We start from the raw sequence: 10,695 nt of genomic DNA, 5'->3' as shown, positions 1-10,695 counted from the left end.
ACCGGTGCTTCTTAGCTTCATTGTTGGGAAACCAGTAAAACTATTTGCAATTACTCCCTAGCGATGATTACAACCTGGAACAAAACCATTTATATAATTCGTACATTAGGTGGTCCTGGAACACACTGGGGCGCGCGAGAGTCATGGATCTGGTTGACAAATCGACGTGAATAAAGCACATTGGTAGCGCAAAAAGCTAGACAGGCCATGTGACTTGTATTTAGTTGGTGATTGGACACCACAGAACGCAATATTTGATGGGATAAGTAGCTAATTCTCATACTCACTCTTTGAAAGGTACACAGTCTTGTACCTTGGAAAGTGGAAACAGTCCTTTATTAAAATAGTACTACACAACCTACTGGTCACATCTCTCTCTGTAACTTTTCCTTTCTCAGAACAGTTGTACAGCACATACTAGACACATCTCTCAGTGACTAGTTCACATTATGGAGTGGTCACCAACAGGTGATGGTTCAAAAAACAGCTTTCTTTATATTGTGATGTGGTCATCACATTACTGCATACATCTCTGTGTCTGTATCTCACTGACATCTGCATTTAAGAGGATGTGAGGCAAGTTATCCAACACTGAATTGTAATTCAAATACAACACTTGAGCATAGGCCTCTGGGTTCTACATATGCATGTTACAGGATGACGTTGAAAATACTGCTTCATCATTGTAATGGTTGTATTGATAAACAAACGATTACAAGTCGGAAAGTGCATTTAATCTGACTGATGCTTAGAAACCAGTATCTTCAAGACACTTTCTTACAGTTGAGTTCACAGCAACATTGATGGTGTTCCTGGAGTTCACAACAACAGTCCTTGTTTGGAATAGGTTGTTTTCTTTGGGAGATGATTTTTTAGGAAAAAGAGTTATGATTGCCTTCTTTCACAGAGATGGAATTGTGTAAAAAATTACACACAATAAAAACAAAAGCAGAAATGTCCCCAGTGACTGTTGCCTAATAAAGGGTTATACATATACACAGGGGCGACTGGTCATTAGGGGCAGGCACAGCCCCACCTGTTGTCAACAAAAAGAACTGCAACAAAATTGTTATTTTTATTTCTCAAATATTACTTCCTATAATTTATCTATGAATATAGCATCTTCCTGAATTGAATATAATTTGTGTTAGGATTTTATTTCATGTTCATTGGTCCCTGCCTTGCTGCTTCAGACTGCATTCTGCCGATTTAAGTTCGTAGTAGTAGACCATAGGCTAAACGTGAATGTGGGGCTAGCCCCTCTCTCACAATGCAATGTACAATGTGTGAAAATATTAATACACATGCTCAGAATGTTAGTGTCATCAATGTAGATCACACAAATTTGATGCCAAGTGGGGCTGACACCCGGTAGCCCCACTACAGCATAATTTCGTATTTCAGACCTGATTGGCTGTCTGTCTGTCTGGCGCCAACATTTGTTGGCAAGAAGAGCGAGGAGGGTAGATTGTCTTAGCTAGCTTGTTAGCTTCACAAATGCCAGAAAACTTGAGAAAATGAATAAAGTGGATTTCATACTCAAGCACCGGTTTGAAACCCTTTAATTTGGAGGAGAAACTTGAAGTGAAGCGTCTTGGTGCCCATCATCCACGGGATACTGTCATCACTCAAACTGCTGGTAAAAGTAACTGCGGGTTTAACGTGGAGTGGTTTTTGTAGAAAAAGTGGCTAACGGTTCGCACACAAAATAATGCACTCTTCTGTTTTCCATGTCTGCTATTTGGTGGAGATGGTACTTGGTCAGGACAGGTTACAAATATTTTAAACATCTTTCTGAGAGGATTGCAAAACATGAGAGCAGCGGGAGTCATCTGGACAATGCTGTGAAATTGGGATTACTTGGAAGGGTAAATGTCCCAGCCCAAGTTCACAGTGCATACAGGCGCTCCACTGAGCAGCATAACAACCAGGATGGGATGAGGCCACCATAAGTGAGGCATACGGCCTGTCAAAAAAAACGCGGGACCAAGCCTTTCTGCAGCTGCTGGATTTTTTTTTCTTACTTATGCCAGAACTTGATGTTTTATACAACACTCTGCAAAATAGGAGCATCGATGCAACCGGGTTAGCAGTGCGCTCACCCGTTTCAAGGAGAATGTCCAGAATATGTGGAAGCAAACTGATGAATGGGCTGCCACTGTCCACGATAGAACAGAGAAGCCAGGCCGACGAGTAACCAACAGCGCCGGTGATGGAGGCATGCGACACAGTCATCTCCCAGGTGGAGCAGAGGTTTTCACAAAGTGACCACCTGATCGCTGCCAAACTGGTTGACAGCTCGCTCTTCCCACAATTTGTCCTGTCATTCCCTACATCTGAGCTTGACTGTGCGGTGAAACTATGGAAACGAGGAAAAGTTGAAGACTGAGCTGACCACTCTGAGCTTCACACTGGTAAGACGGCCCTGTCTCTGTTAAGATCCATCCATGAGAACAACTCAGAGGACGCTTTTGCTGAGACTGTCACTTCCACCTTGAAGAGCGTAAAACCTTCACTTGCAATATCATGGGACAGCCGTGACTCAACGCATTGGCCATGTTGTCCATCGAAAGCCAGCTGATTCAGTAGTAACATGACTTGATTCCCAAAGTCATCGAAAATTTTTCCAAGAGGAAGAACCGCCTTGCCACCTTTCTCTTGAAGTGAGCCCTCAGCCTTTGTGAGTGATAGCATATTTTGTCATCCTGCCTTTGTGGTGCTGGTCCGTGCATTGGTCATATTTTTATGCTGGATCGATTGATATAGATGGTGAGTGTCAGTGTGTCCATGCTTATCTATTAAGGTTGTTGTCATAGAATGGATCTATATCCCTAAAAAGTTATCTTTCCGCTTCGTTGTGGCCTTCAATGGTGTGGAGCTCATTGCTGTTCGTGTATGGCCCTGTAGGCACATTGGTTTTGAGCTTGGTTGCATTCCTAATTTAGGTTTGTAAATGTGACAGTGGTAATTTGGGTGTGAGAGAGAAGGAGAGCAATTACACAAGAAGGTCTCTCTCTCTCCGGTATTTGTACTACAACACCTGGTAGAAGCAAGCCACTCTGTCGTTGAGTGTTTTGTGGAGCCCCGCTGTTTGTTGATGTGTTAAATAAACACATCAGTAGCAAGAGGGAGTTTTGTAACTTTACTGGTATGTATCCTATATTTTGAAATGGTTTGTGCCCCAACAATTTTTTCCATATTAATGCGCCACTGCATATACAGTGGCACAATTATATGTGCTTGGGTGATATTTTCTAATGTCTTGTCTCTCTGCCTGGTGCAAAAACTGAGTGTCCAGTAGTATTATAAGTGGGACCTGCTTAAGACAACATTGGTGACAACAGAAAGATTGAACATAGAAGAAAATAGTTTTATTAAGGCCTGAGTCACTGTTGCAAGGCAGTATGGGAAGGGAGGCTTTCGGAAAAAAACGTGCATCTGTTTGGCCTTGGGTTTTGCCATGGAATGAATAGGAGATACTTTGTTCATATTGCCATAAATGTAACCTACTGTAGCAGGTGTGAAAGAAATGCCTTGGTGGAGATCCAGCATTCATATTTCAGGGGGAAATGGAAGCTAAATGAAGGCGTCTGTACAATCTTTACTGTTTCTCTGAAAACCAGAAGCTTCAATTTACTGTGATTGGCATAATCATATGTTTTGCTTGACACTTCTTACCACTTTTTTTAAGACATCTAATTTAGATACCAGTGGAGGAAATGAACAAAAACTGTGATATACAGTGGGGAGAACAAGTATTTGATACACTGCCGATTTTTCAGGTTTTCCCACTTACAAAGTATGTAGAAGTCTATAATTTTTCATCATAGGTACTCTTCAACTGTGAGTGACGGAATCTAAAATAAAAATGAAGAAAATCACATTGTATAATTTTTAAGTAATTAATATGCATTTTATTGCATGACATAAGTATTTGATACATCAGAAAAGCAGAACTTAATATTTGGTACAAAAACCTTTGTTTGCAATTAAAGAGAACATATGTTTCCTCTAGTTCTTGACCAGGTTTTCACACACTGCAGCAGGGATTTTGGCCCACTCCTCCATACCGACCTTCTCCAGATCCTTCAGGTTTCGGGGCTGTGGCTGGGCTCCCTCCAAAGATTTTCTATTGGGTTCAGGTCTGGAGACTGGCTAGGCCACTCCAGGACCTTGAGATGCTTCTTACGGAGCCACTCCTTAGTTGCCCTGGCTGTGTGTTTCGGGTCGTTGTCATGCTGGAAGACCCAGCCACGACACATCTTCAATGCTCTTACTGAGGGAAGGAGGTTGTTGGCCAAGATCTCGCGATACATGGCCCTATCCATCCTCCTATCCATATGGTGCAGTCGTCCTGTCCCCTTTGGAAAAAGCGTCCCCAAAGAATTATGTTTCCACCTCCATGCTTCACGGTTGGGGTGGTTTTCTTGGGGTTGTACTCATCCTTCTTCTTCCTCCAAACATGGCGAGTGGAGTTTAGACCAAAAAGTTCTATTTTTGTCTCATCAGACCACATGATCTTCTCCCGTTCTTCCTCTGGATCATCCAGATTGTCATTGGCAAACTTCAGACGGGCCTGGACATGCGCTGGCTTGAGCAGGGGGACCTTGCGTGCGCTGCAGGATTCTAATCCATGACGGCGTAGTGTGTTAATAATGGTTTTCTTTGCGACTGTGGTCCCAGCTCTCTTCAGGTCATTGACCAGGTCCTGCCGTGTAGTTCTGGGCTGATCCCTCACCTTCCAAATGATCATTGATGCCCCACGAGGTGAGATCTTGCATGGAGCCCCAGACCGAGGGAGATTGACCGTCATCTTGAACTTGTTCCATTTTCTAATAATTGCGCCAACAGTTGTTGCCTTCTCACCAAGCTTCTTGTCTATTGTCCTGTAGCCCATCCCAGCCTTGTGCAGGTCTACAATTTTATCCCTGATGTCCTTACACAGCTCTCTGGTCTTGGCCATTGTGGAGAGGTTGGAGTCTGTTTGATTGAATGTGTGGACAGGTGTCTTTTATACAGGTAACGAGTTCAAACAGGTGCAGTTAATACAGGTAATGCGTGGAGAACAGGAGGGCTTCTTAAAGAAAAACAGATCTGTGAGAGCCAGAATTCTTACTGGTTGGTAGATGATCAAATACTTATGTCATGCAACAGAATGCAAATGAATTATTAAAAAATCATACAATGTGATTTTCTGGATTCCGTCTCTCACAGTTGAAGTTCACCTATGATCAAAATTACAGACTTCTACATGCTTTGTAAGTAGGAAAACCTGCAAAATCGGCATTGTATCAAATACTTGTTCTCCCCACTGTACATGACCATATACATATGACTATATAGGGTAAATTACAGTATGACAGTGTAAAAACCATCAATAACAATAGTGAGCATGCTAATATACAGCAAAGACATCATGTCAAACTATATGTAGACGTCATTCATTTGCCACTGTGTTCTCATCTTTTATGTCCAGTACATTTATGGTAGTCAAAGTGATGGAAATGTATTATTAAACATTGTCACCTCTACGTTTTTCCTGTGCTCATCTGCTTCCTCTATTTCTGAAAAAACTCCCCAGTCTTTGCTGATGTCAAGTGTACACATGATGCAGCCACCGTCATGCCTGAAAATGAGGCATTTCGTCAGTAAAGCGTTTATTCCCAACAAGAATTTGGAATTAGGCCAGAAAGGTGCATGTTGTTAATGCGTGTTTTTTTAACTGATTTACTTTACTGCCTTTTATTCTATACATTTGTATTATTTTCACTTTTATTTAAATAATTAATGTTAGTACAATTCGGTGGATCAAGTTTTCTCCCATCACTCCAACTGTGGAGTACTCAAGCTCCCCTTTTAGGTGTGAAATCATATTAAAAGAATATGAGAATAACAAAAGATATTAAAATGTAGTTAAAATAAGTATCAGGTTTCTCTTCTACATATCAATCTTAAATAAAGAACAAACAGGCTTACTGCTGTAAATATTTTACTTGCATCTGAATTAAGGGTGGCCAGGTTGAGAAAATGTCTGTTGTTGGTAAGAGCATGGCACTTGTAGTCCCTGGGTTGTGAGTTTTATTTCCTCAGGGAGCCAGTGCCAAAAGTGCCAGTAGTCCGTCTGGATAACAGCTTCATAACCACGATGTACCGTTCCGTCAACCAATAGCCTGTTTAGCCAGAGATGGACACAAATTCAAAATTCAAAAGGTTTATTTGTCATTTGAAATAATAAGTTATGGCAATGAAATGCTTGGTTTTCCTACACCCGACAGTGCAGTTAAAAGTTAAAAAAGTAACAGTAATTGTAATATAAAAATAAGAATATTACACAAACTATAAGAAGATAAATAACACTATACAAAAAACATGCATCAATAATAATAACTATACAGCTGTACAACCGTAGTGCAATGTAAAAGTGACAGGTGTGCATGATATGATTGGCAGATGAGCGTGATATAAAGTGAAAGGTTTGCATGGAACTATGGATGGAATGGAGGAAGGGTTCCTGAATTGAGCAGCCTTACAGCCTGAGGAAAGAGGAATACTCCTACGCCACGGCAGCTTGGTCCGTGGCATGGGTGGCTGGGATCTGTAATGATTAATTTCCTCCACCTCTTTGTGTAGAGATCCTGAAGTGCTTTACGGTTGAGGGTGGCGCAGCTGCCATACCAGGCGGTGACACAGCCGAACAGGATACTCTCAATAGTGCATCTGTAGAAGTTGGAGCTTTTCCTGGAATCTATGCCTAATCTCCTTAATCGGCGTAGGAAGAAGAGCCGTTTCCTGGCTTCCTACACCAAGATGTTAGAGTGATGAGACCAGGTCAAGTCATCACTGATGTTGACACCAAGGAACCTGATGTTGTGAACTCTCTCTTCTACAGACCCATTGATGTGTATGGGGGCGTGGTCTCCCCGCCGCTGCTTCTTGTAATCCACAATCATCTCCTTTGTTTTGCTGTTATTTTTGGTTTTGGTGTTACTGGACCTTACCGCTGCATTTGACACCGTGGATCATGCCATCCTCATCTCCCGTCTTCAACATGTTGTCGGTCTGCAGGGCGCAGTGCTCAATTGGTTCTCTTCATATCTTATTGATAGAACTTTTTCAGTTATGCTAAATGATTTTTCCTCCTCAGCTGCCCCTTTGTCATCCGGTGTGCCTCAGGGTTCCATTCTCTGTCCTATTCTGTTCTCACTCTATATGCTGCCTCTTGGTCAACTCATCTCCAATCATAACGTTCAGATCTACCTTCCTGTGGTTCTGAACAATCGTTCTGCGCTGGACCCTCTCCATAACTCAATTCAGGACATTAAACTGTGGCTTTCTCAGAATTGCCTTCACTTGAATGAAGGTAAGACTGAATACATTCTGTTTAGCCCGGATTCACCCTGCAGTTCTCCAAGTTTTGGCCCTCTCACACCCCAGTTTGCACCCACTGTGCGTAACCTGGGTGTTATTTTTGACAAAAGTATGCAATTTGATAAACAGATTAGTGCGGTTGTTAAGGCGAGCTTTTACCAGCTAAGGCTTCTTAGTAAGGTCAAAACATTCTTGTCCCAAGCTGACCTTGAAAAAGCCATTCATGCCTTCATCAGCTCGAGGATTGACTACTGTAATGCCCTCTACACTGGACTTAATAAATCACTCCTCAATCGGCTTCAACTGGTACAAAATGCAGCAGCACGTCTCCTCTCAAACACCTCCAAACGCTCACACATCACCCCAGTCCTCTGCTCGCTCCATTGGCTTCCGGTGCGGTTTAGGGTGGAGTACAAGGTCCTGCTGTTTGTATTCAAGGCCATCAATGGTCTGGCCCCGGCCTACCTCGCCGAATTAGTAACGGTCTACCAACCTGCTAGAGCTCTCCGCTCCTCTGAACACACCTCTCTGGTCGTTCCCAAATTCAAATACAAAAAGTTTGGAGGCCGATCATTTGCAGTTTAGGGCCCAACTCTGTGGAACGCTTTACCACCATCCCTGCGTAACATTACCGTGTTCAGTGTTTTTAAAGCGCAGTTGAAAACACATCTGTTCAGACAGGCTTTTAACACGTAATCTCTGACTCGACTGCTCATTTTATATATTTTATGTGTATGTATGTGTATGTGTGTGTATGTGTGTGTATATGCGTATGCGGGTGTATGTGTATATATATGTACATATACATTTTTCTTTATTTATCTTATATTTTTATATGTTTTAATATTTTTTATATTCTGTTGTCTACTGAAGCTTTTAATGGAAAGTGCCTTGTGCACCTTTTGGCTGTTGTAAGGCGCTTTACAAATAAAATTTGATTGATTGATTGATTGATTGATATTGAGCTGGAGGTTGTTTTCCTGACACCACAAAGTCAGTGACCTTACCTCATCTCTATAGGCTGACTTGTCGTTGTCAGAGATCAGGCCTATGATGGTGGTGTCGTCAGCAAACTTAGCGATAGTGTTGGAGACGTGGGTTGCCATGCAGTCGTGGGTGAAGAGAGAGTACAGGAGTGGACTCAACACAGCCCTGGGGGGAACCAGTACTGAGAGTCAATGAGGAGGAGGTGGTGTTGCCCATCCGCACCACCTGGGGTCTGCCCGTCAGGAATTACTACTGACCATTACAAAATATAATGACTATCTTCCCTAAAAATGTATCAAAATAAAATACAAGAGACATTTGAAAAGTGTCATACAGTATATGATAAAAATACATGTGACAAGAACCCACTTGAAACTAAACAACATTCTTGGTAAAAAAATTTTTTGCTTGCAATGACAGTGATAAATTGTTGTTCATTTACTCTAGGTGAGTAAACCGACACTTCTCTGGTTATTGAATCACCACAAATGAACGCCTCACCCACCCCAGTCAGCGTAGACCCCACCCCCCACATAATCTCAACCAAACATTTGAACCTGATCTTCAGCAGATAGCTCTCTGACTTCCTTCCTCATTACAATTAACCACAAACTAGTCAAAGGTGTGTCACATGACAACAGACAACCATAAATTGCTGTTCCTTTTAAATCCTCTGACACAATCTATTAGTAAGAACCATAAATGCATTTGCTACCTTTATGACTTCCTTCCTCATTACAACTTACATCACAGAACTTCTGTCCTCACAGCAACAGAAAACCAAGAAACAGTGATCATGGTGATGACAATTTGGCCGGTCCTTACCATTTATACATAAAGCAATTTTAGGCATTGGTTTAGGGCTAAGGGTTTTGTTTATAGGGTTGGAGTTAAGGTTATCGTTACCATCACATAACATTTCTACATTTAGAATCAGACACACCAACACAGGTGCAAGTTATTACAATAGCATTACAGAGTAAACCTGGAAGGGTCTAGCCTTCCATAAATATTAACAGCATGGTCTGGTTTGGTCTTAACCATATGGATACGTGGTAACACATCAAGCAGGATCGAAAGACCTATGCGATGCCCTCAGAAGAAAAGTCTGGGACGAGTTGCAAAGCCTTTTTAAATGTCAGTCAGAACATCTACGAATTCAAAAAATTCGAGACCACTGGCAATCCACACAGTATAGGTCATCCCACCAAATTCTGCCCAAGCAGACCGACAGATGTTCATAGAAGTCTCTAAGGATCCCAGGGATACATCACTGGACCTACAGGCCTCTCTTACCATAATCAACGTTGAAGTGCATGAGTAACTAGTTAGCAAGAATTCCTCCCAGTTCATGGAAGAAACAGATGGAAAGTGACAGGAAACAGTTACATGAAGTAGCTGATGTAATTAGCTACATTGAAAGATATAATTTTTCTGAACGGCCACTCTGTTTCCAAAATGCAAATAAAATGCAAATAAAAATAGAGTGCAACGATAGTTCAAAAAAGTTGGGACAGGGGCATGTTTAGCACCGTGTTGCATCACCTCTCCTTTTAACAAAACTCTGTAAGCATTTGGGAACTTAATAGACCAATTGCAATAGTTTTGAAACTGAAATGTATTCCCATTCTTGGTTGATATAGGATTGCAGATGCTCAACAATTCGGGTTCTCCTTTGTCATATTTTTCGTTTCATAATGCGCCAAATGTTTTCAATGGGTGACAGGTCTGGATTTCAGGCAGGCCAGTTTAGCACACAGACTTTTACTACAGCGCCATGCTGTTGTAATACGTGCAGAATGTGGTTTTACACTGCCTTGCTGAAATAAGCAAGGCCTTCCCTGAAAATGTTTGATTTGACAGACCACAGGACAGTTTTCCACTTTGCCTCAGTCCATCTTAAATGAGCTCAGGCCCAGAGAAGGCGACGGCGGTTCTGGATCTTGTTTATATATGGTTTCTTCTCTGCATAGTAGAGCTTTAACTTGTGGATTTTTTGTGGATGCAGCAACTAAATGTGTTCACAAACAGTGGTTTTCAGAAGTGTTCCTGACTCCTTGAAATGATTTCCACCACAGATGGAGTGCATGCCCGAGGGACCGAAGATAACGGCCATCCAATATTGATGTTCAGTCTTGTCCCTTGCATACCAAGATTTCTCCAGATTCTCTGAATCTTTAAATGATATTATGTACCATAGATGATGACATCCCCAAACTCTTTGCAATTTTATATTGAGAAATGTTATTCATAAATTGTTGCACTATTTGCCCGCACAGTCTTTCACAGAGTGGTGAACCCCTCTCCATCTTTACTCCTGAAAGACTCTTTCTCTCTGGA

This window comes from Esox lucius, chromosome 6 (genome assembly GCF_011004845.1).
Source record: "Esox lucius isolate fEsoLuc1 chromosome 6, fEsoLuc1.pri, whole genome shotgun sequence".
NCBI lineage: Eukaryota > Metazoa > Chordata > Actinopteri > Esociformes > Esocidae > Esox > Esox lucius.
Note: the sequence above shows the minus strand (reverse complement) of the source record.